This window comes from Polypterus senegalus, chromosome 10 (genome assembly GCF_016835505.1).
Source record: "Polypterus senegalus isolate Bchr_013 chromosome 10, ASM1683550v1, whole genome shotgun sequence".
Lineage (NCBI taxonomy): Eukaryota > Metazoa > Chordata > Cladistia > Polypteriformes > Polypteridae > Polypterus > Polypterus senegalus.
Window position 1 is genome coordinate 178,344,298 of NC_053163.1, and position 23,474 is coordinate 178,367,771.

Consider the following 23,474-nt stretch of genomic DNA (forward strand, 5'->3'; position numbering starts at 1 on the left):
ATGGATGGATGGATGGATTTTGCAACTTCTCTCATTGTGCCAAGTATCACAGTTTGCTTGAGGGAACCGATTTATTTGAACGATGGGGCCCTCCTCACTCACGAGCCAGCTTCTGTTCGAGTCAGTTGTATGTGTGGATTACTTGGGTTGTTGCCAGCATCTGGTGAAAATTTCACGTCAGTAGCCCCATTAGAAATATATTTACTGAGATAAACGTTGATGCGTTCAATACTTAGCATCCCTAGTGGTACGGCGGCAAGAAGTCATGAAGGAGAAATGACTTGGCCTTGTTTACTGTCGATAGCACAAGGACGAATGAAGCAAGATGCAAGACTCGGTCCTTGAGTGGGGGTCCGAGTCTGTCAGAGTCGTCAATGTCGATATGGAAGGCCCTCCATCCATTCGTTGGCTTCAAAGGTGTGCCAAGGCTTTATACTGTTTCTTCATGTCTAGGTCCCCCTCAGACGAACATGCAATTCCAAACAAGGCAACCATTCTCTCCAACTCTGTGCTGACTTAACAGATAAAAACAGTACATGCTTACAGCTTCCCACCGTCTGGCTGCACATGGTGTCCATTTGTCCTAGTCTGTCTTTTTGTCAAATTGCTTGCTTCTGTCCTTAATCTGGGCTATGTGAGTAAAAATCAGGTTTTATAAGATATGTTTGCACGGAGAACAGTGACATAATAAACTTGTGCTTACAGGTGGGCTCCAGCTTCATCCTGGATGAGCGAATTTGCAAATGGATGGATGGCTGGATGAATGGGTTATTCATAATCATATCATTCCATTCTGTTCCCGTTCTGTTTTCTAAATATTCACACATTCCTGGGATTATTCTAAAGTATTAGCAAACAATTGTGCATATACATTGGTGGCAGAGTCCTGCATATACATTGGTGGCAGAGTCCAGTTACTCAGTGTGGTAAATAATCAAGGATTGACACAGCAAAGAGGTTTGGGGAAGCCTCCAGTATACCTGAGAATTGACTGCAAATGCAAAAAGGTTGAGAGAAATGGTCTTTACAGACAAGAGTCCTAAAACAGAACTGGTTTAGAAAAACACAGTGGATGTGAAGTTGAAAAGCAGGAAGAGGAGGGATCTTGGGACTGGAACTGTAATTGAGGTCATATGGGGTTCTTCTGTTGGTATGGAAGTGACGGTACGGAATAACTACACAATAATCAATCCTCCACTCCCAGCAGCTCCGTCCTCTACCACCCAACTCCGGCTCGACCTTCTGGGGTTTCCCAGAGTCCTTTTAAAGTCTCTGATCCGGAAGTATTTCTTCTCCGGGTCACCAATACATCTTGCTGGAAGTACTGCGGGCTTTCGTCCTCATCACCCTGAACTACTTCCGGGTTGACGTCCTCATAATATCCCCCTGGATCTTGGTGAGCTCCCCCTGCACCCACGGTACCCAACAGGGCTGAGGATATGGACTCCATGTCCCATGCTGCCCTGCGGGAATCCGAGGAGCTATTTCCATCCAGGGGAGCTGCCATCTAGCGTTCCGGGGGATGTAGTGTCTTGAAAAGGCTGTTTTCTTCCCTGTAGTGATGTCCTGACCAGACTGAAATGTCGGCCATTCACCACAACATATAATCACAAAAACTGTAGTCAAAGAAGTTGATTTTTTGTTTTTTAGTGCATAAAAGTAAACCAAATTGTTTAACTTATTAATTTTTTATATATTTTATTTATTTAGCCATCTCAAAGGCAGCATGCAGATCCAATAACCTTAGGTAGACATTTTTATCGTTATCTCGAAATATTTCAGTCCCGGAGCACTGGAGGTGCAGAGAGTGCAGATGCGATCCTGTGTTTGCTCTGGAAGCTGCCCGCTCTTCTTCTAATTTCCCTTATAAGTGTGTCCTTGATACATTTTGTTTACAAATTCTTTCAAAAATTCCAGGGAATTGATAGGAAAAAGTGATGTTTACCAGAGTGTGGCTTCCAAAAAATCAAACTCATAGGTAGCGCGTATCTCAAAATAACAAATTAGTTTTGTTAAATAATCTCACATATAGTGTAGCGTTTCAGGATGTGATCAGCAATTTTTAGGAAAAGTCCGAAACCGCAGCATCTCCAAATGACTAATGATTTTGGATCCAAACCTGAATAAATACACACTAGTGGGAAAACTGATACCTAAATAGAATGTGCTTTGTTAAAAAATTTCATTTCTTAAAGCCACTTGGAAAATAATGGTAGCTAAATTATTCCAGCAGAATCTTGGATCGGGCGTCAGTTTATCTCAAGGGACACTCGTCCACTCGCATAGATTTACTCATAATTAGCCACTTTTGAAAATAGTAAACCAAATACGCCTGTCTTTGAGTTAAACCTCTGGACCATTCTTTGGAAAATACAGTGCCCCCTCAATAATGTTTGGGACAAAGACATATTTTTCCTTTATTTACTCCTCTGCTCCACGGTTTAAAATTACAACTCAAACCATTCAGATATTGTGATTAAAGTGCACATTACTGACTTTAAATTAAGAGGATTTACAGACATTTCAGTCACACACTTTCTCCGTTTCAGGGCACCATAATGTTTGGACACAGCAATGGCAGGGTCTGTTAAAGCCTTTGTCATATTTAGAACTTTGTCACATATCCATCACATGCAATCTGTGATTCATGGACACCAGCAGGTGCTGAGGGTCTTCTGTGGTGATGTTCTGCCAAGACTCTCATGCAGCCATCTTCAGCTCCTGCTTGTTTTGGGGGCTTGTGCCATGTTGGTCAGTTGTATTTGTTTTAAAGGTTGATGCCTTGTGTTATGGAGATGCAGTTGGTTAGTGTGCCTATCTCCCATACCCCAGTAACCCAGTCACTGTTTGTGTGAATTTTTCATATCCTCTCCATATTTGTGCATATTTCCTCCCTATAGTTCAATTGGTGACACTGTGTGGGCATGGGTATGATTGGCACCCCTGTTTCTTGCAGGGCTGGTTTATACTTTACACTTTAAAGCTGGTATACTCTCTGGCCCCCACAACAATGAGTTGAGGTAAGTGGGTTTGAGAATTTTTCTCCCGTCTGAGGGTTGAGTGAGGGGGCACTAACGATTATTATTTTTTGATTGGTGAATCATCCGTAGCGGTGACTTGAATCCTCGGCCATCAAGGGCTACATTTACTGCAGACTGCTGATGAATTCAGAGCTTCCTGAATTAAAGTACAGTAATTACCGCAGTAATTCTGGGCAACCTTTTCTTTCACACATACCCACCATAGCCGCGCACAGTAACAACTTGACTGACGATTCACCAATCAAAATGAATACTTGCTAGGGCCCACCCTCTTCACTTTAAATGGGTGAAAAAAACTGAAAATGACGATTTGCATTTTAAACTGTATTTCATGTTGTGGGAAGTGTCACTGAAAAAAATTTGGTAATTTGTCGTTATCTGCAGGTGTTGTGTTTTTGAAAAAACATGGTGGAAATGGAAAACTTGGATACTGAAGCCCTGATTCTATAGGAAAAATGGGGATAAGTTCCAGGAGACCCTGTTCACTATATACTTTTGCTACCCTTTAGCATCCACCTTAATGAAAAAATAAGTATCTGTGTGTCCGTCTGGTTGCTATGTCTCTTGTCATTTCAAAAGATGATGCAACGCAAACATTTTTAGTAATGAAATACATTGCATTTGTCATTCCAACAGATGACACATCACAAACTTTAACATTGCTTTTATGAATCCCATAACAAATATCATATAACAGAGACAGATATATTGCATGTGTCATTCCAACAGATGTTGTCAGAAACATTAACACTACTTTTACAAATCCAATACCAAATGGCATATAACAGAGATATGCATTGCATGTGTTACTCCAACAGATGTTGTCACTATACACTTTCGCTACCCTTTAGCATCCACCTTAATGAAAAAATAAGTATCTGTGTGTCCGTCTGGTTGCTATGTCTCTTTTCATTTCAAAAGATGATGCAACGCAAACATTTTTAGTAATGAAATACATTGCATTTGTCATTCCAACAGATGACACATCACAAACTTTAACATTGCTTTTATGAATCCCATAACAAATATCATATAACAGAGACAGACACATTGCATGTGTCATTCCAACAGATGTTGTCAGAAACATTAACACTACTTTTACAAATCTAATACCAAATGGCATATAACAGAGATATGCATTGCATTTGTTACTCCAACAGATGGCGCATCACAAATTTTAACACTGCTTTTACGAATCCCATACAGAATGGCATATAAAAGAGACATATGCATTGCATGTGTCATTCCAACAGGTGGCACATCCCAAACGTTAACACTGCTTTTACGAATCCCATAGCAAATGACATATAACAGAGACATATGGAATGCATGGTGCAATGCAAATGTTAATGAGATCTGCTTTGACTATTTAGATTTCAACCCATTTTAGATGGGTAGCACAATGAATAAACACATAATTGAATGTGCCATAAAGGTGACCACAATGCATTTGTGTTTAGGAGTATTTCGCAAAAGACTCTTGTTAGTACTATGCATCGCTGCCATTGTTAAAATTAGTAAGTTTATCTGAAGAACAACATAAAACACAAGAATATGACCCGAACAAGGAGACTTGTTAACAGAACATAAGCCTCGAGGACAAGACCGCAGCATCCCATGGTTAAGCTCCAGTCACTGCGGGGCAATAGGCCTCTCCCTGAGTTTTTTTTTTCAACATATCCTAAAACAGAATGAAAGAAAGAAAAGGTCAAGACTGTGACTGCATGCAAAACAAAATGAGAGCCAAAAATGTAATCGTTATCAAAGGAAAAAAAGTAAACACCAGAAAAGTTACCAGGACACCAGTCCTTCCACTAACACCACCAAAGAATATTGTAGGGGTCTTTTCTAAAGAGAGAGAGAGATCGAAAACGCTGATACCAGGAGCTGTGCATCAGTTTCTTTTGTTAGTGGGGCACGATGACACAAGTTGACTTCTGTGTTACGTGTGACTGGCATCGGGCATACGTATTATAGAGAATATAGTTATGGTCATTCAGGAATAGCTGCAAATTGGCAGCAAAGCATCCATCAAATAGAACACAAAATGGTGTCATGAGAAGATTGATGAAATAACAAAAAAATGTCAAATGTACTCAAAGTCCAAAAAATGTTCAAAATCATGATTACAGCATTATATACTGTGGCCGCCATGGAGCACTGCAGTTCCCCAGACACCTAACCCAAACAGGCTTGGACACAGTCAGTGGAAAACTCTTCCCTCAACAAGTGTTTCTCACAATACAACCACAGGTACAGTTTAATGTACCAAGCACTCTGCAACTTCTCCTCCTCCTCCCGACTCTGGCTCCCTGATTGTCAGGCCGCTCCTTTTACGTATACCCCAGAAGCACTTCAGGTGTCCCGAAGCTGTGGCTCAGGAGTGCTTCCAAGTATGCCTGGAGCACTAAAAGATAGGGCTCACATATCCCCCTCAGAACTTCCCAACAGGGACTGACCCAAAGCACAGTAGCTCCCATGATGCTCTGTGGGCACTTGTAGCAGTGCCATTACCCAGGTGGGGCTGCCTCTTGGTGTATTGGAGAAGAGGTTGCCCTGAATGACCAGTCTTTCCCTGTCTTTCCATTATTATGGTCGACCGGCTGGATAAGGGTCAATGTTCGGTCCCAGCCGGGATTGTTCATCCACGTGGGCCATCCTTCACAATACAGTAAGGTGCGCAAGTAAACTGAATATGTTTGTTAACAACATTGGTTTGTTGAGCAGTTGGGTATCCATATGACAGTTGACGCTGTTGATCAGCAAGATTTGCATACAATATATTCACAAAGCACCACAGGGTCCCTGACAAAATAACCTTCTTATGAAAATGCCTGAAGGACGGGAGTCAGTTCAAACTTGTAGTTTATATTCATAAATACATACAATTGAAAGGTGTGGAGAAGCATTTCTGAGGGAACTTCTGGAGAATTCTGCCCAGGGCATTTTTACTTTCACTTCAAAGCTACTAACAATGGAAAGACCCTGATCGGTAAGCACCTGTGGAAATGAATCAAAGGATTACTAACATAAATGGTGACTGCAGTGGCTCCACTTAGGACAGCGTTCTGATTAGAGGTGGAAGCTTTGAGTTTCCCATCCCCTATGGATCTGCTCTTGAGGTGTTTTCACAGTCCTAGTTCATTTACTTTACTTAATCAGGAGATGATTAGTTAGTTAGTTTGGTTACATTTCACACAGCAAACTTTCAAGCAAACCAGAAGAAACATGCTCCTTATGTCTAAAATGTCATGTAAATAAACCCTTAATCTGGTTAGAGAAACCGTGTTAATGGTTTCAGAGAAACCTGCTTAACAAATGTAGATTTCTCTGCAATGTAACCCTAACCCTAACCTTAACTTAACTAGGATTCTGTAGACTGGGCCTGTCCATTGGAATCTGTCTACCAGCACACATGTTAGCTTCACACATGCAGTCACAGCCATTACTAATTGTAACTATTATTATTATTATTATTATTATTATTGTACTAACCACATTATTCTGGTGGCCACTGTATTTTACTTTTTAACGCGATTGAGTGTATTTTGTTTATTTCGTTAAGTAAACGGGAACAAACCAGGTTGTCGCCCTAAAATTTATTCCTGTTTGAACCTGTCAGTCCCTCGGGTGACCACACTCTTTATAATGAATTTTATTAGCGTCCAAAGGAGAACTCGCATGTCAGAATACAGATTTTTTTAGAAACCAGGTTTCTACATTAGCTGGGTGACTCACCTGTCCGAGTTACGTGTGTGCAGGTCAACATATTGAGTGTCAATCACGAACTTCATTTATTGAGCAGAAACGGAAAAATCTACGTGAAGATTCGACGAGCTGTCCTTGTACAACAGCACAATTGTGATGTTTTTCGACCAGAATTGAAAAAAACTGTTTCAACAAGAGTGTGCGTGAGGTGAGGTGTCATCAGAATTTAATGGGTGTTCCAGGCAATTCACAACACAGTGAAGCCGAACCTGATCTCACCATGATAATATCTCGCACTGCCACCTGGTGGATTCCTCCAGATTTACGTAAAGTATTGACGCAGGTATAAACAGTACAACGCTTGCGTAGCTGGAGCGTTCGTTGTAGCATGCATCGCATCGCGTGAAGTATAACCCTGGCCTAAATGTGCTACACCTAGCTGCGAAATTCGCAATTAAGTCGAGATTGTGCAGCAGGTTATTTTTGAGTACCCTCTCATATGAGATTTGATTACCAATCAGAGTCCTGTGAGGTGAATATCATTCATCTGATAACTAGAAGGGAACATGAAATTGCGTTCTTTTGCAAGCGACAGAAAGGACAAATTTCATCTGAGGAACTCTTTGCAAAGCTCGGATGGGGGCACACAGTGACGTGCCTCAATTTCATTTAGACAGTTGACGAGTCGGATCGATTTCGTTTGACTGTGTGACGTTGCGTGTTTACAGCCAACGAATCGTTTAGCAGAAACGTGTCAGTGCCAAGTCATATGATTTCTTCTTTTTTTTATTTATTCTCTTCCTTATTAGTCATTCTGGTGCGTGTTCAAACCATAACCTTAGATTTTAAATCTCTATTTGTTCTGTTTTCTCATCAGTTTCTTAGTCTTTAATATTGTGTAAGGCCTCCTTGGATTTGAGAAAGGCTCTATATACAAAGACGATTGTGTTCATAAAAATTTCTTACAAACACTTTGAAATCCCTTCAGTTGTTTTTGTCCGAGGCCTCCTGACCCTCCAATACAAGAACACTCCCCACACATATGGCATATCGTTTGACTTGTCTTGATGTCTCGTGAAGGTTCCCCCTATTTTTGGCCTTCTAGACCATGAATATTTCAACTTTTTAGGCCATTTTTGACCATATTTTGTGCAGGTAACTACACGCTTATGATAAAGAATAAACTGACAAGGTGTCTTCAGCAAAAATGATGAGAAGGGCTATTGAAGACCCCTAATAGGATACAAGGGGTCAACGTTACTCCTTTTTCACAAAACTTTAAAAACATGGGTATCGATAATAATGGCACATCAACAACAACATTTATTTATACAGCACATTTTCATACAAATGATGTAGCTCAAAGTGCTTTACATGATGAAGAAAGAGAAAAAAGACAAAATTAATAAAAATTAGAATAAGGGAACACTAATTAACAGAGAATAAAAGTAAGGTCCGATGGCCAAGGAGGACAGAAAAAACAAAAAAAAAACTTCAGATGGCTGGAGAAAAAAATTAAATCGGCAGGGGTCCCAGGCCACGAGACCACCCAGTGCCCTCTAGGCATTCTACCTAACATAAATGTCCTCAATTAGTCCTCATGGTATTCAGGGTTCATATGGAAGAATTTGATGATGACGGTCACATGGACTTCTGGCCTTTAATCCATCATTGTAAGGACATCACGGTGCTTTGATTAGGTGGTGGTGGTGCAGATTACCAACACAGAAAACTGAAAAAAGAACAAAAGAGAAAGTATGGGTTAGTACGGATTATGGAGCTACCAGGAATAATAATGATAATTAATTGAATATACAGAGCATCAGGATTAAACTAAGCTGAAGCTATGAGAAAGCCATGTTAAAGTAACGTGTTTTCAGCAGTGTTTTAAAGTGCTCCACTGTATTAGCCTGGCGAATTCCTATTGGTCAAGTATTCCAGATTTTAGGTGCATAACAGCAGAAGGCTGCCCGCCTCACCGCTTCTTTTAAGTTTAGGTCTTGGAATTCTAAGTAGACACTCATTTGAGGATCTAAGGTTACGATTTGGAGTGTAAGGTGTAAGACATTCTGATATTTAAGGCTTTGTAAACCATAAGCAGTATTTTAAAGTCAATTCTGAGTGACACAGGTAACCAGTGTAGTGACATCAAAACTGGGGTGATGTGCTCAGATTTTCTTTTCCTAGTTAAGATTCTGGCAGCTGCATTCTGCACTCGTTGCAATCAATTGATGTCTTTTTTGGGTGGTCCTAAGAGGAGAGCATTACAGTAATCTAGCTGACTGAAAACAAAAGCGTCAACTAATTTCTCAGCATCTTTCAATGATATAAGAGGTCTAACTTTTGCTCTATTTCTTAAGTGAAAAAATGCTGTCCTAGTAATCTGATTAATATGTGATTTAGAATTCCGGTCAGAGTCAATAGTTACCCCTAAATTCTTCACCTCTGTCTTAACTTTTAACCTTAATGCATCAAGTTTATTTCTAATAACCTCATTATATCCATTATTGCCAGTCACTAAAATTTCTGTTTTCTCTTTATTTAGTTTCAGAAAATTGCTACTCATCCATTTGGAAACACAAGTAAGATATTGCGTCAGTGAATCAAGAGAGTCGAGGTCATCAGGCGCTATTGATAAATACAGTTGTGTGTCATCAGCATAGCTGTGGTACCTTACATTATGCCTTGAGATAATCTGTCCTAATGGAAGCATGTAGATCGAAAAGAGCAGCGGACCCAGGATAGAGCCTTGTGGAACATCATATATTATATCATGTGTCTTTGAGGTATAATTACCACAACTAACAAAGAATTTTTCTACCTGCCAGGTAGGATTCAAACCAATTTAAGACACTGGCAGAGAGGCCCACCCATTGACTAAGGCGATTTCTAAGAATGTTGTGATCAATGGTATCGAATGTGGCACTCAGGCCTAGGAGGATGAGAACAGATAAACGGCCTCCGTCTGCATTTACCCGCAAGTCATTTAATACTATAACAAGTGCAGTTTCTGTACTGTGATTTATTCCGAAACCCAACTGAAACTTATCAAGAATAGCAGGTTTATTGAGGTGATCTTTAAGCTGCATAATGACAGCCTTCTCTAGAATTTTACTTAAGAAAGGCAGGTTAGAAATGGGTCTAAAATTATCAAAAGCAGAGGAATCCAGATTATTTTTCTTCAGCAGGGGTTTAACTACAGTGGTCTGTAGTGTCTGAAGTGTCATTTTATGCTACTTTGAGTTCTCTGATCATAAATATTATAATATTTTTGACACTGGGGGTCCTACCCGTTTAAGAGCCACTAGCAGAAGGCCAAAAATGATAAATTTCAAACAAGTTAGTGATTACGAGTATGACGTTATTTTTGGTCCTTTACTAGATACCGTATCTAGCCCTCTATGGCCCCTTATCAAAGTTATGAAAAAATTACACATTTCTGTTTCAGTTGAGGCTATTTAGATTTTAAATATCATGAAGTGAATCATTGCATTTCTTATGAACACTCTGAATTAGGACGGCCTAGGCTAATTTAGATTTGTTTTTTATTAATATTACTATACTGATGAGAGTGGATGTACAGAAGGGTCTCCCGCCTCATTCAGCTTGACTTGCTGTGGTTTCAGTCCAGGACTTTCACTTGGGGACATTTTCACAGCAGACGTCTGGCCCACTTAGATGTCTAGAGCCCCGGGGGCGCTGCCATTTGTCTTTACAAATCCCAGCAGGAGGGCTATTGTGTTTTGTGTAATTGGCTGCACGCCTCACGCTGACCCCTTTGCCCTGCGGCTCTCTCTGACAGTAACACAAATCGAGTCCTTTCCAGTGGAGCAAATGAGCATCATCCGATGCCCAACGGATGAAGCTGTAGCGTAGTTTGTGCCTTTCACTGCTCCCTCTCAACAGCTACTGCAGCAGTGAAAATGTTGTCTCTGTTTACAGGTGCCAATTCAAGAGAAGCCCCTTGGCAACCAGATAAGCAAAGTGGAATGAGGAAATGAGGGCAGAGCAGCCAGAGGAATATTGTCAGCTACTCTGTTGCTTCGAGGGAAGGTAAAGGCTTTCTGACTTTTTCAATGCTGGGGTTAACTCAACATTTTCCTGATGGATCTGTACATTAACCCTTCACATCATGTGTTCCATGTGGTCTTCTTGTTCATTTTTTTTCTGGGAGTTACTATTAAATGATCCAATATTCTTCATTCATTTTCATTTTGATGCCCTATGGGCACCTTGGTGTGCTGCCAGAGAGATCAGTGGAAAAAAACAAACAAATATGTGCATCAGCTCCGAGCAGGTAAGATGCAAGTCTTTGTGATGTATGAAGAACTGTCATGGAATTGTTGCTTTTTCAAATAAAATGTACTTACAGGAACTTTAATTCATATTTTTTGATAGTAAGTGATAACTGTCCTCTTACAGATTGGTAAATATTTTCTATTTCATCATTTTTTCTTTGCCTGAGCCCACCCTGTCAGCATTAAGAGGTCATACTCCTCATTGGGAAGCACAGCTTATTCCTCACTGGTCCTCAGGCCTGTATAGTTCTTGCCATGTCTTCATTCTTTTTCCTCTTGGCACTCCTATTTCTCCCCTAGTTGCCAAATAATAATTAACTGGGTGCATAGAAGTCCCTGGCACCACATCCAGGACTGGTTCCCTACTTCTCTAATCTGAATAGGCCTATTACTGAATCCATCCATCGATTTTCTATGCTTATCTGGTCCAAGTCGTGTAGGTAGCTGTCTAAACAAAGATGCCCAGGAATCCATTTTTCCCCACCACCTCTTCCAGCTCCTCCAAGGGGATACCGAGACGTTCCCAGGCAGACTGAGAGATACTGTATAATCTCTCCAGCGTGTTCTCAGTCAGCCCCAAGGTCTCGTCCCAGATTGAGATGCCTGAAACACCCCTGTAGGGAGACATCCTAATCAGATGCCTGAACCGCCTCAGCTGGCGCCTTTTGATGCAGAGGAGTGGCGGCTCTACCTGGAGCTCCTCCTGAATGTCTCCGCTCCTCACCTTGTCTTTGAGGCTGAGCCCAGACATCTTGTGAAGGAGGCTCATTTCTTTCAGTTCTATCTAGTTCTTTTAGTCACTATCCAAAGCTCATCACCATAGGGGAAGAGAGGAATGCAGATCGACCAGTAAGTAAAGAGCTTTGTCTTTCTGCTTAGCTGTCTTCTCCATGACTGATTGGTACAACGTTCTTACTTGCTGACGCTACTCAAATCCGTCTCTCCCTCACTTCTTCCATCACTGGTGGACGAGACCCTGAGGTACTTAAACTCTACCACTTGATGTAGCACCTCCAACCATAACTAGTGAGGGCGTTCCACCCTCTTCTGGCTGAAAACCACGACCTCAGACTTGGAGGGACCAATCATCACAACCACTTCACACTCGGCCGCTGATCGCACAAGTGCACAGCTGAGGTCATCACTCGATGATGTCAACGGTACCACGTCATCTGAATTGGAAAGCTTCGTGCTGTCCAATTTAATTGTTTTAGGTGTGTAGTAAGTTGCATTTGATTTGTCTCCGTATGTGTGTATGAGGGCACTGGAGGTGCTGATGCCCAGGGGCACCACAGAATCTTAATCTGGTCCTGCCTTTACCTTTACCCTTACCCTGGAGGAGAGTTTTGCCATTTTCTTTTAAGAATCTTCTACATGAAAACAGTTGAGAGTAACAACATCTGCAGTGCCCTCCATAATGTTTGGGAGAACGACAGATTTTCCTTTATCTATTTTAAATCCCTTCCTAGAATCTTAAGCATCTGTGTCCTTCTTTATGGGGGTCTTTCAATCTGTGCATGGCAATAAGCAACAATGAGCGAAGCAAACTAAATGTCTGGTCCATCTGTGAAGTATTAAGTATATGACTGAGGGTAGTCAGAACAAGCCTCTGCTCTACAGTTCAGACACAATTCAGACATTGTGATTAAGGTGCACACTGCAGACCTTCATTTAATGGGATTTGCATACACTTCGGTTACACCATGTAGAAATGACAACACTTTTTCTACACAGCCCCCCATTTTAACAACAACATTTATTTATATACCACATTTTCATACAAATGAATTTCTGGGTACAGTAATCTTGGGGCAACTGGCATCACAGGTGTTTGGGATTCCTAAGGTGGGTGTCATGGCTTCACAAGATACCTCGGGTTACACACTGGTGGGCTCAGTAATCACAAAGGGATTGGTTGGCCAAAGAAGACCACCACTGCTGATGACAGAAGAATCCTCACTATGGTAAAGAAGAAGCTCCAAACACCTGTCCAACAGCTCAGAAACAGTCTTCAGGGGGGCGAAGTGTGTGTGTGTCAGAGATGACTATTAGCAGAAGACTCCATGAACAGAAACACAGAGGACACACTGTAAGAAGAACACCACACAAACAGGATGGCCAGATTACAGTTTGTGAAAAAGGACCTTAAAGACCCTGCAGAATTCTGGAAACAGGTCTTGTGGACAGACGAGACAAGGATGAACCTCATCAGAGTGATGACAACAACAAAGTGTGGAGACGAAAAGGAACTGCCTGAGATCAAAAGCAGACCACCTCATCTGTTAAACATGACAGTGCTGGGGGTGTTATGGCGTGGGCATGTATGGCACACTTCTTTTCATTGATGATGTGACTGCTGACATCACAATGAATTCTGAGGTGTAAAGAAACATTTGATCTGCTCAAGTTCCAGTAAAGGCCTCCAAATTCACTGGACGGCGCTTTATCTTACAACAAGATGATGAGCCAAACAGACTGCTGAGGCAACACAGGAATTAATCAAACCCTAAAAATCAGGAGTGGTCTCCCCTCGACTTTCTCGTACACTCAGATATGGGGATGGATATTTGAGGAGTAAGCCGTAAGACAGTGATTATATTTTGTTTCCTGCCTTGCACCCTGTGTTGGCTGGGATTGAGCCCAACAGACCCCCGTGACCCTGTAGTTAGGATATAGCAGGTTGGATAATGGATGGATTATGTACATTAAAGAACCATCAACAACAAATCTAATTAATAATATATTGAACAATTATTATAAAAGTAAAGTTGAATAAATCAGACTTTGCAGCTGTGTGAATAAAAGGTGAAGTACCACTTCCGGTTAGCAAGGATAGCTCAAAAGTTAATAGAAATCTACATTTTTCACCTAATTGTGAATTTCCCCTTGGGATTAATAAAGTGTCTCTATCTATCTATCATCTATCCATCCATCCATCCATCCATCCATCCATCCATCCATCCATCCATCCATCCATCCATCTATCTATCTATCTATCTAATCTATCTATCTATCTATCTATCTATCTATCTATCTATCTATCCTAACCTAACCTAACCTAATCTAACCTAACTACATACCTAACCTACCTCTATTACTTGTACGCAAAATTTGGTTAACCGAAGTGAAACCGGACTCAAGTTGTCGTGTTTACACACACAGACAGACATAATTCCAAAAATGGTGTTTTCAGACTCAGGGAGGTCTAAAATGTCGAGATTCATCAAAATCTCGAAATTGAATTTTTGGACGATTACAATGCTTTCCCTATACTTCATATACATGAAAGTAAAAATGGAAAATTCTGGAATGGCCAAGCCAGTCACCTGATTTCTGTTCAACTAAGCAGGCCTTCCATATGTTGAAGAGAAAACATAAGGGGACAAGCCCCCCGAAACAAGAAGGACTTGAAGATTACATTAGAGGCTTCATCACCAGAGAAGACCCTCAGCACCTGCTGACTTCTGTGAATCGCAGAGTTCAATCAGTCATTGCAAGTGAGGGATATCAAAAGTCCTAAGTATGGTGGCTTTAATTAACCTGTCATTGCTGTGTCCCAAATATTATGGTGCCCTGAAATGGGGGGACCATGTAGAAAAAGTGTTGCAATTTCTCCATGATAATAATAATAATAATAATACATTTAATTTATATAGCACCTTTCCCATGCTCAGGGTGCTTTACAGAGTTTAAGAAAGAACTGGAGGGTATACAGTATATAGCATTTTACTAAACCAGAAAAATAAATAAAGAAGAGTAAGATAGTAAATTCAGAGAAAAACCTAACAGACAACATAATTGATGGTCCAGCACACACACACAGGTTACATGAAGATCTTGAAAGAGAGGCAGACTGAGAGAAGGGTAATGAAGTCAAGTTGAGCTAAATGCCTTCCTGAACAGATGAGTTTTGAGTTGTCTTTTAAAAGAATTCATGGAGTCAGCTGACCTGATTAATTTCGGTAGGTCATTGCAGAGTCTGGGCACTCGCTATGCAGCTGAAGGCCCTGCTGTCACCCGTGGAGTGTAGATTAGTGTGGGGCACAACAAGATTGCCAGAATCAGAGGAACTTAGTGATGATGTGACCGAAGTGTATTCAAATCCCCTTAAATGAAGGTCAGCAGTGTGCACTTTAATCACGATGTCTGAATTGTTCGATGTGTAACTTTTTAAACTGTAGAGTGGGTGGGTCAGTCAAGGAGAGATGGGTCTTTGTCCCAAACATTATGGAAGGCACTGTATGTGTGTATTTGTTTTGAAACACATTTTAATTTACAGAGCCATTCGTTAATTACCTGTGAGGAGACCTGCCATGTCCTTCCAACCTTGTCTTGCATTTGCCTCCTCATTTTCCTGCACAGTGCAGACGTCTGGATATCATTCATTTCTTTCATGTGAGGAGCACTAATGTGCATTTTATTATCTACAGTAAAGATTTTAATAATGGAGCGTGGATGTTCTGCCAATGAGAGCAATAAATTATGGAGGAAGCTGTGTGACCCCAAAACAGCATTTTGTATAGCTTATTAAAAAATAAAATTGTTGAAAGTAATAAAGTAAATTTAACGTTTAAAAAATGTTAACAAACACACATGCTGCACAGATTATTGTGAATTGCCTTCTGGACAATGAGTCAGCTTTATTCCAGTGATGTCACTTTTTGCATTATTTTATAATTGATGTTTACTTGTGTTCCCTACAAATGCAGTTTGACTCCCAAAATGTGGCCATGGCAACCATAACAGGGTAAAAGAGACAAGTTCTATGAAATGTTTTATGCTTTCTTATAAAATACATAATGGCCTTGAACTGGTTCAGGGACTGAGTTAGGTAGTGGAGCCATGCGCCTTAGACCTGCTTTATGACTGCCATCTTGGAAATAATGAGGGGGGCTCATATTTTTTGAAATGTCACCAATTGAGGCGAAGCACACTGAAGAACGTCATTTCTGCTGAAAGTCACTTGCTGACTTTTCTTGGTGCCTGCATTTACTGTGCCAAAGTTGCACTAGGACAGGGGGTCTGAGGTCTGCTTTAAGAAAGCTTGGGTACCCTCAAGCTGAGGCTCGAAATGTGCTTAACACTACTTGCAACTGAAAATGTTGGGAATTATAAAAGATAAAACTTGACGGGGGAACATGCGAATATTTACAGCAACCCTTGTCTTTTGCATATACAGCATTCCGGAAGAAACTGGGAAATGGCGACACCCTTGATCAAAGTAGGGAAATGCAGAAAAAGTGAAATGACAATTCATATCACTGAGCCGTTATCACAATATGTGTTGATGTGACAGACACAATACATCTCAAAAACGATGGCTACGTTGCACAGACTGTATTTTAGACCCCTTATAAAATGGCCACTAAAGAACCTTTTTTGTCATCTTTTGTCAGTTTACATTGGCCAACAGGTCAGGAATAACTCTGCTAAGCTTCACTCCACCATGCCTGCTGCGCCAGAAGCCATTAACCGACCGGCATAGCGCTACATCATATGGTATAGGTGCTCATACATTAAACGTGACATGTTTCTGCCAACATCACAAGGCAACTTGCAGCACAGTCCAGTTCTCCCGACGTAATCGGAGTACTTTACTGCACTCATATTGCAATAAGGGCACCCAGCGAGAATGAAGCTGCTTTTCTTCACCGTGACATTACATTAATGTACAAGTCATCTGAGATGTTACTGGCAAATATCGTGTCTCAATGGCCTGGGTCAACCCGTCATTCATTTATTTTGAGAAAAAGTAGCTTTGGCAGACATGACGGTGTTGTACGTGACAGCTGCCTTGATGGTAAGGTAAACTGGCTGAGCCCTCAGTGTTTCACACGGCTCATATAATTCATTGTAATAGCAGTCACGTCATTACACGTGCCAGATAATAGCGACTACCCGCTCAGATAATGGCAACTTAACACCTTTCCCAGACCACCTGCCCACCAGAATGCAGAGGATGGGTGCTACAATGCTACGCATGATCTTGTGCTCTCAGTTGTGGACATAATCTGGAATGCAGGTGGCGGAGTCTCGAGGTGTCAGCCAATAAAGTTCTGCAACATCGTGATTGCATATGTATGAGGTTGATTAGCATGCTCCATATATGGATGTGCCTCGCAGTTAGGAGACCTGGTGTTCGCGTCCCGGGTCCTCCCTGTGTGGAGTTTGCATGTTCTCCCCGTGTCTGCATGGGTTTCCTCACACAGTCCAAAGACATGTAGGTTAGGTGCATTGGCGATTCTAAATTGTCGCTAGTGTGTGCTTGGTGGGTGTGTGTGTGCCTTGCCTTGCGCCCTGTGTTGGCTGGGATTGGCTCCAGAAGACCCCCGTGACCCTGTAGTTAGGATATAGCAGGTTGGGTAATGGATGGATGGATAATTAATAAAGTATCTATCTATCTATCTATCTATCTATCTATCTATCTATCTATCTATCTATCTATCTATCTATCTATCTATCTATCTAATGGATGGATGGATATATGGATGTTTTCAGGGTTGCATATGAGGCGTGCTCATGTGTGCACATCTATAATGTCATTGTGATACGATTTTTTTTTTTTTTTTTACTAGGGGGTTCCACTCCCTGCTCCTTTCGCTCACCCATCCTCAGGTTTGGTTAACCGGATACACAATTTTAAGAGGTTGTTATTTTTATGGGACTTGTTACATATGCATTATTTTCACTTTTACTTTAAAACTTTAGTAAAAACAATATTTGGAATTAACTTTTCTTCAACATCGCATTGAACTTTGATTCCGTGTTTGGACTTACATCGCGACAACGCAACGTATAACTGCCTGTGAGTGAATATCGTTTCTTTCTCTCTAATAAATAAAACTACTTTTTTCGAATGTTTGTCCATGCTCTTTCTTCTTAGTCATTGACGTGTCATCTAGAACGTATAAAATTAGTGTCCTGATTAAACTGTGTGAAGGCCGGCCTCGACCACAAACAGACACCAAGACACTAGACACACATTTATTGCTGTTTTCACCTCCCAACACAGTACAATGCACAAGTCCCTCACAGTCCTCCGCTACAATCTTCTTTTTCCTGCTACCTCCCAACTCCGGCTTCTGGAATGGAGTGAGGTGGCCCCTTTCATCCAGTGCTTCCTGACGAGCTTCCTGCAGCACTTCCAGGAGTGGCGAAAGTGCTGCATGAGTACCTGGAAGCACACCGGGTGTAGTTGCCTTTGGGCTTAGCAGTCCATGTTCCCTGAAACGTTTGGGCGTGCCCTGGCAGTGGCCTGTGGTATAGTGGGTCCACAGCTCGTTTAGCAAAGTCCATTTTAAATAAATCACTGCTCTTGCGGCGGCTTAGCGAGGGGGCGTTGGGCCATAGCAAGCCGCGGGGCAATCTGTGGTGTGGGGGTTTCTCACCGAGTGCACAGGTGAGGAACTGTCCACATCCGTGATTGCTCCCATGGCTAATATGCTACAGCTGCTATGGCCTCTCACATTATAAAAAAGAAGCACGAGTTGGTTAGGGGGAAGAAAAAGAACGAAAGAAAAGAGAAGGAAAGAGGATGGAGGTTACTGGGAGCGAACGAGGAAGCAGGACAGTGCGAGAGAGAGAGAGAGAGACACGTAGCATGTGGGTGAGCCAGCGAATGAGCGCTCGTGGGCAGCTGCATGGAAACCTGGGTGTTAGGCCTACACCCAGGAGTTGAAGTAGAAGTCGCTCCTGCTGAGCGATCAAGTAGTGGGAGTGACCAGAGGATGGCGACGAGCCGCATAAGGCCGGAAAGGCAGCGGAAGTCGGGAGGCTTGGTGGTGGAGTCCCCAACGTTGGTGGAAATCAAGTCTCGGAGACTGGGATGAGTGCCAGACCGAAGCCAGGGATCGGGAGGTCTCCAGTTTCGTTTAAATATGTAATGGGAAAAGGGCAGCTGCAGAGAGAGTCTCGCCTGCTGCTAAGCCCAAGCGGGATAAGCAGGTGAGACGCTAGCACAGAAGAAGCACCGGGCTTGTTGTTGTTGATTTTAAAAGACTGCTTCCAAAGAAACATTTTAACCTCTGGTTTTAAGGATTGTTTTTTCTATTTATTGATTTTACCTCCACGTTCCTTTTTATGGATTATTTATTTATTTATGGAATTATGAAAGCACTTTATTTATTGAACACTGTTTTTGTTGACTGTTTTAATAAAAGCACTGTTTCACTTTTTACCATCCCCTTGCTCAATTGTTTATTGCCTTCACTGACTAGCTCATCGGTAACATTACCGACGGTGTTGGATTGAAGGGCTCCAGAATAGCAATGGGAGTGTGGAGCCAGAACCTACATCGTCACATGTCCACGTGCCCCAACTGGGTGGAGCCTCCCGGCTCCGATCTTGTGGCTCTTCTGCACCCCAGGGCAGTCGCCCTCTCGTGTCCCGGGGGAGGTATTGGCGCTCTCCCAGTCCTTCCACGTCCCAGGCATCCCGACTGTGCAGCCGTCTATCACAATTGATAAGAGCCGAGAGTGCAGGAAGTGTGTCTGACAAAAGCATTCACACGACTGAGGTTAGATGACTGTGGTCTTGTTTGAAAATAGTTGTAAGTCGGGCGTGACTTGAAAGAATCTCATGTTAAAAGTCTCTGTCTCACGAGACTTCATACCACGTCAATGTTTTTTGAATTTTTAATTCTCACTGGCAACACAAATTAGATGACCTACAAGTTTCCGACTTAAAGTTTAAATCCAAACAACATATTCGGTTTCAGTTACTTCACCAAGGAATGATTTACGTCTTTTTTTTGCGCTAATGCGCTCTTTCCTATCCTTTTTACTAAACTTTAAAATTTTCATACTTATATTATCTCTAGCCTTCTGTGCATGTGTACCGCGCCAACATTTTTGAATTCTTTACGATGTTCTACTTTGTCATCTACTCTTTGTCCTTTATTTTCAGCCCCGGGTGTGGACTCGTCTCGCGGGACGTATAAGTGTCTCTCTGAGAAAATCACGTCTCATCTCCTTCTAAGATTTTTTTTTATAATAGAGAGCTATGCATTTTTCCAGTTTTTTTTTTGTTTTTTTTTGGTGTGGACGTATTTTCACACTCAGATCCATGCAAAGTTTTATAAATGAGGCCCCAGGATTCCTGTTGCTCATATTTCTAGTCTCATCCTTCCTCCTGGCTGGGAGGCCAGGAGAAGTATTTGGCAGGACACTTCCTGGTTGGCATGAGGACCCAACAATTTCAAGAGTTTGTTGGCATCTTCATTGGGGTATGGGCAGATAAGAGACCCTTACCCGGCCAGGAGGACAACATAGTGGAGTGATCATGGAGGACTCCATTTGCTACATGGTAGCAGTACTCTAATGGGCACCTACTAGGCATGCTGGGTACTGTAGTAATGTGAAGCAGCCCTGTTGGCTTCCATGGGTGCTGCCAGGGGGTACTGCAGGTATCCCTGCTTTTGGGTACTTCCTCTTGACCTGCAAGAAATTCAAATGGGATATGCCCTAGCACTAGAAGTACTCCTGTGTCTTAGATAAAAGGAACTGCTCTGCCTCACCCAGGCTGGTTGGAGTCGGGTGGAACAAGGACAAATCTCATCTGGGAGAAGTGGAGAAAGAAATGAGAGAGAAAGAGAAGAGAGAAAAGAATACTTGTGTTTCTACACCGTGTGAGAAGCCTTTTGTTAGGTATCATTGTTAATAAACCCTGTGCTCAAATCTGTGACTTGTGGCCATGCAGTAGTGTCTTGTGTTGCTGTTGTGCCCCCCACTCTGAAACTGAAATGCAGAGTCGGCGGTTTTGTTTTGCGGATGTGCTCGCCCCCCCTTGTCTATTAACGGCTAAGCGAGTTTCTCTCTTGTTTGTCTTTCCTCGGCAGTTTCACTTTGGCTTTCTTTCACCTTCATGCAGTAGCCTCGCACTTCCAGGGTGGACAGACAGACACACACACACTTCCACGCGTAGACGTTTATATAATAATGATATTTCTCTCTATATAAAATCTAACGCCAGTCTATCTGTCTGTATGTCTGTCCACTTTCACGAGAGAACTACTTAACGGATTTAGATCAGGTTTTTTTCCTATAATTTCTTTGAACATTCCGGTTGATTTTGCGACTTCTCTCGTTACTTTAAGTATTATAGTTCGGTTGAGGCACCGATTTATTTGTGTGAATCCAAGAGAGATAGACTGTGGGCCGAGGAGAGGGGAAGGCAGGATCTCAGGAGTGGGGAGCCAGGCAGGGGCCCTCCTCACTCACGCACCAGCCTCCATTCGAGTCGGTCTACCTCTCGCCACATGTGGGAGCGCACCTTGTCTCCGCTTATGTAACAATACCAGTTTGTTCAGCACATATTATCATCTAGAGATTGTGAAGGAGTGACGTTTGACATTTTTAAGAGAGAGATCAGAGCTCTGTGTGTTTTAGAAGGTAGCTGCTCATTGGTAGAGATAGCACGGCCATGTGCTCTTCTCCCCACGCGGGGGACGCTCTCCCGTCAGAGCTGAACACGATCAGATACAGTAGCAGTGTTCTGACGTTGGAGCGTACCTAGCTTCCGCTTGGCCAGTAATACCTTGCCAACTTTTTACATTTTTGGCAAAGAGATCACAGATGCATTCTTGCCCCTGATAACAAAACCAAAAATATTTTATATCAAGTAGCCTTCTGATATGAAAGCTATCAAAATAAATTCTTCTAAATACAAATTATTACATTTTTTTAAGTAAAGCTTGCCCAGTTTCACTACTACACGGGTAGAGCCGCAGGAGACAGCTAGTCATATATGTATATACTGTATATCATGATCCCTCTTTGTGTCTTGTTCTGTCTTTTCCTCGACTTCCCGTGTGACTCTTTGCCTACCTTTGTTCTACCTTGTGAAAATGTCCTGATAATTCCTGGAAAACAGAGGCCTTGGAGGTGCTCTCATACCTTCTAAAAACTTTTTAAACAATAGCATTGCCGTTCTTATTTGTTATTTTGATTCTTAAAACAATTGGGTGCTTTTCATCGGTTGTGAAGTTTGTTTGCTCGGAGTTAGGAATCCTAAATAAAAATAAAGGAGCAACCAAGAGGAAGTCCTCTCAGGTACAGCCGTACTCACAAGTCCAAAAAGCAACAAAGCCACCGCAGCCTCCCGCTACGGCAGACATGTGGGTCCAGTTTTGACAAATTGCTATTGAATAAACACACAGCGTTTAATGTCTTCACTAAAAGCCGGCCGTGTTTTGATTAGAGGCTTTTCTCATCCCAAGCTTTTCAGACTATAAAAGGCTTCAGCTTCTCTTAAGTTTTCTTTTAATTGCTTGATGATTTATTTTGATTTGTATACGTTTACATTATATTCACTTGGTGGTTAATTTGTTACAGTTGTAAATAAGATATACAGCCGAAATCATTTAGCAGCGAACAAAACAAAACATGTTGACAAAATGATGAGACTAAATTTTATTGGCACAAAATTTTTTGCATTGCACTTAACTCTTAAAAATTTGGAAATTTCTAAGAATATTAGCATGTGGTCGAGGGAAGTGCTGCAAGCTCCACAGATAAATGTCGGGGCGCCAGCCCCGTCTCCCTCATTTGATTCAGTCCAATAAATGGGCAGCTATGTACGGCAATACAATTATCAAAAGAATAATTAAAATAAGACAGTCGTCTGGCTACGTAAATTGTCGATTTCTGGTCAGGATGGAAGGAGCTCCAACCTGTGATGCAGTCTGTTCCAAAACTGAACGCCTCCTTAATTATGGGTGACAGGACAACAAGGGGGCGGAGTCAGTTGCTTTAAATGGGTGTCATCTCGGCGGAGGGAATAAAAGAGGAAAAGGTTAAGGTGAGCACCGTCCCTCAACCTACCACGGGATGAGCGTGGCGTGCGATCCACAAACATGCATGCGTGACAAAACATAAATGGGTGATGATCAAAACGCTTCGGGCCTGACCTATCAAGAGACATAATCCAGTAACTCTAGGAATAGTAATGTACTTGTGATAAAGTTCATGACATTTTCTGTATCACCTACATAAAATATCATGCTCATGTAACCCCTCTTCTGAGGTGGACTTGATGTTTTTACATCATTGGCCTAGCGAGTCCCACAGAAGGGGATGGTAGTCACTTGACATCAGGTCCACAGAATAAGCTGCCTATTTACATCTACACTTGTAATCTTTGCAGCACTTTGCAGTGGAGAGTGAGGCAATGCCCGGAAACAGACGGCAATGGCTGACATGTCACCGCCTTCACTCCGTTTTTCCCGCTAGACTGTCACAAATACCGAAGCAAGTCACTGTAATGTTGATTCATGATGTGGTCACCATCATGGAAAACTAGACACGTGATCTTGGACCTTGAATGTCTTTAGTGTTGCCTGAGCACCCAACACGCACGGATGTTGCTCGCATTTAATTGATTCAACTGGCAAAACGTTACTCCCTAATGTGTCTGCTGTCTCGCCCACTGT

General features: G+C 42.0%; 1 protein-coding gene across 2 annotated transcripts in view; it reads left to right on the forward strand.

The window, feature by feature from the left end:
- Positions 1 to 23,474, forward strand: part of slco4a1 (solute carrier organic anion transporter family, member 4A1) — a 210,557-nt gene that overhangs the window by 53,717 nt on the left and 133,366 nt on the right. Inside the window, exon 2 of one of the 2 annotated variants that reach the window (XM_039767844.1) lies at positions 10,692 to 10,802. The gene's annotated coding sequence lies outside the window, so the exon portion shown is untranslated. Of the gene's footprint in view, positions 1 to 10,691; positions 10,803 to 10,829; positions 11,047 to 23,474 lie in introns of those variants that run through there. The other variant, XM_039767847.1, reaches the window with a different exon arrangement.